This window comes from Rhinopithecus roxellana, chromosome 16 (genome assembly GCF_007565055.1).
Source record: "Rhinopithecus roxellana isolate Shanxi Qingling chromosome 16, ASM756505v1, whole genome shotgun sequence".
NCBI lineage: Eukaryota > Metazoa > Chordata > Mammalia > Primates > Cercopithecidae > Rhinopithecus > Rhinopithecus roxellana.
In genome coordinates this window covers 117,301,215-117,304,196 of record NC_044564.1, presented here as the reverse complement: position 1 = coordinate 117,304,196, position 2,982 = coordinate 117,301,215, and the positions used below count along the sequence as shown (strand labels likewise).

The 2,982-nt window shown below is 34.4% G+C and overlaps 1 pseudogene; it reads right to left on the bottom strand.

Annotated features, from left to right (window-relative positions):
* Positions 1–2,601: 2,601 nt before the first annotated feature.
* On the bottom strand, positions 2,602–2,744 carry LOC115894120 (annotated as a pseudogene).
* Positions 2,745–2,982: the final 238 nt, after the last annotated feature.

Here is a 2,982-nt window from a genome sequence, read left to right as displayed (position 1 = left end):
ATGTCTATATATCAGTTTCCAGTTTTTAAATTCAGCTGCTTTTATTTTTCCTTTTTTGTTGTTACAGCTAATTATACTTAGTATTTGTGCAGCATGCATTTCTCTGCTTCAAGCACCATTTTTAATGCTTACATCACTGTTATTCATTGAATCCTTACAATAAACCCTATAGGTTAGATACTATTATTGTCCCCACTAATACAGGGGACAAAACTGGTTCAGAGATGTTAAGGAACTGATAAAGCCAGAATAAAAACTGGGGGACTTAACCCTTCTATTTGGTAGTTTTGCTGTTACTCAGGTTGAATTATTTTGTTGTGTGCTTTGTAATTAAAAATTGTGAGCTCATCTTCAGTGAGGTTTTATCTAGAAGAACCCAGTGAGACCTGAGACGAAGACATGATCATCCAGAGAAGATTTTAATTTGCCTATATTAGACATTCCAGACATTTCACTAGCAATTTGAAAAAATTTTACTGAGATATAATTAATATGCCATAAAGTTTGCTTGTTTTAAATATACAATTCACCAAAACAATTTTGAGCAAAAATAACAAAGCTGGAAACATCACGTTACCTAACTTTCAGTATACTACAAAGCTATAGTAAACAAAATGGTGTGGTACTGGCCTTAAAAACAGAACAGTGAAGTGGAATAGAGAACACAGAAATAAATCTATGCACTGACAGCAAATTTTCAACAAAGATGTCAAGAACAGTCTCTTCAATAAATACTGCTGGCAAAACTGGATATCCAGTTTTCTTCATATGCAGAAAAGTGAAAACTAGACCCCTATCTCTCACCAAATACAAAAATCAACTCAAAATGGGTTAAAGACTTAAATGGAAGACTCACAGTGATAAAACTACCAGAAGAAAACAGAGGGGAAACATTTCATGACATTGATTTCAGCAAAAATTTTTTTGAATAAGAACTCGAAAGCACAAGCAAACAAAAGCAGAAATAGACAAATGGAATTACATCAAGCTAAAAAGCTTCTACACAGCAGAGGAAACAATCAGCAGACTGAAGAGATAACTTAAATAATGGTAGAAAAATTTGCCCACTGTCTATCTGACAAAGGACTAATATCCAGAATATATAAGAAACTCAAACAACTCAATAGCAGACAAATAAATAACAAATCTAAAAATGGACAAAATACTTGAATAGACATTTATCAAAAGAAAACATACAAATGGCTGACAGGTATGTGAAAACATGTGTAATATCACGAATCATCAAGGAAATGCAAACCAAAACCACAATGAGATACCACTTCATCCCATTTCAAGAACGACTGTTATTAAAACAAAACAAAACAAAACAATCCACAAATGCTGGTGCGGATATAGAGAAAGGGCAACTTTAAGAAATATATATATATAATAATTATTACCATTTTTACTTTTAGAGATAGAATCTTGCTCTGTTGCCCAGGCAAGGCTGATCCTCCTGCATTAGCCTCCTGAGTAGCTGAGACTACAGGCACATACCACCATGCCTGGCTAAAAAAGAGAAACTCATGCCCTGTAGGTGGGGGTGTACATTTTGTAGCATCATTATGGAAAACAGTATGAAAAGTTTCCACAAAATTAAAAACTAAGTTACCATATGATCCAACAATTGCACAACTGGATATTACACATCCAAAGGAAATGAAATAATTATGTTGAAGAGATATCTGCACTCCCATGTTTATTGTAGCAATATCCAAGATATGGAATCAACCTAAGTATCCATCAACAGATGAATGTATAAAATGTATAAAGATACAGAATCAGCCTATGTATCCATCAACAGATGAATTATAAAATGTATAAAGAAAATGTGTGTACATACACAATGGAATACTATTCAGACGTTGAAAGGAATGAAATCCTGTCATTTATGGCAGCATGAGTGAACTTGGAGGACATTATGGTAGGTGAAATAAATGAGGCACAAAAAGACAAAAACCACATGATCTCACACACATGTGGAATCTAAAACATTGATCTTATAGAAATAGAAAGTAGACCTGTGGTCACCGAGGCTGGAGAGTGAAGAGGAGAGTGAGATGGGGAGATATTAGTTAATGAATACAAAGTTATGGTTAGATAAGAGGAATAAGTTCCAGTCTTCTATTGCCCAGTAGGGTGACTATGGTTAACAGTGTTATATTGTATATCTCAAAATAGCTAGAGGAGGGAATTTTGAATCTTCTTATAACAAAAAATTATAAATATTTGGGATAATGGTAAATACCCCCACTTTGATTATTATACAACCTTGCCTTGAGTTAGGACATACTCAGAGGAGCAACATGCTCTAGAATTTCCTCAGCATCAGGCTGATAGTGAGGGTTCATCCAAAATCATGTCCTTGCTTGGTTTTCTCACATCCCTCCAGCTTTTACCTTATTGATCTTCCCTGACGGCATGTTCTTAATAAATACCATGTGTATGATTTATCATCTCAGACACTACTTTGGAGAAAGCCGACCTAAGACACAGAATTAGTAAGTACTGTCTCCCATTTCTGTATTCAAATTTTGCACCTCTACAGAGGGGAGGAAAGTAAGATTCAGAGGGGTTCATATTTTTTTCTCAAGGTCATGCAGTTGGTAAGAGACGTAAGTCTAATATTCTAAAATCTAGTGATGTGAGTTGTACCACAGTGCCTCTTAAAGATTTTCATAGGGAAGTAAATCTGATAAGAACAGATTCTACGCTTGATCTTAGCCAAAAGGCCGAGAAGCAATAGGGAAGTAAATCTATTATAATGAGCTGCGAAGATTCCTAAGAATCTCCAGTTTAAATTATATTTATACTCAGTCTCAGTTTCTTCATTTATGAAATTAGGACACTGTTATTATTGTCAGTGTCTTTCTTTTTGTAAGATTAAGTGGAAAAACATAGGGAACATGCTTTGGCATATGACTAGATATTCAGTATATATTTTTCCTTCATTGAAAAGCCAGGGTAAAGAAACTTTAACCC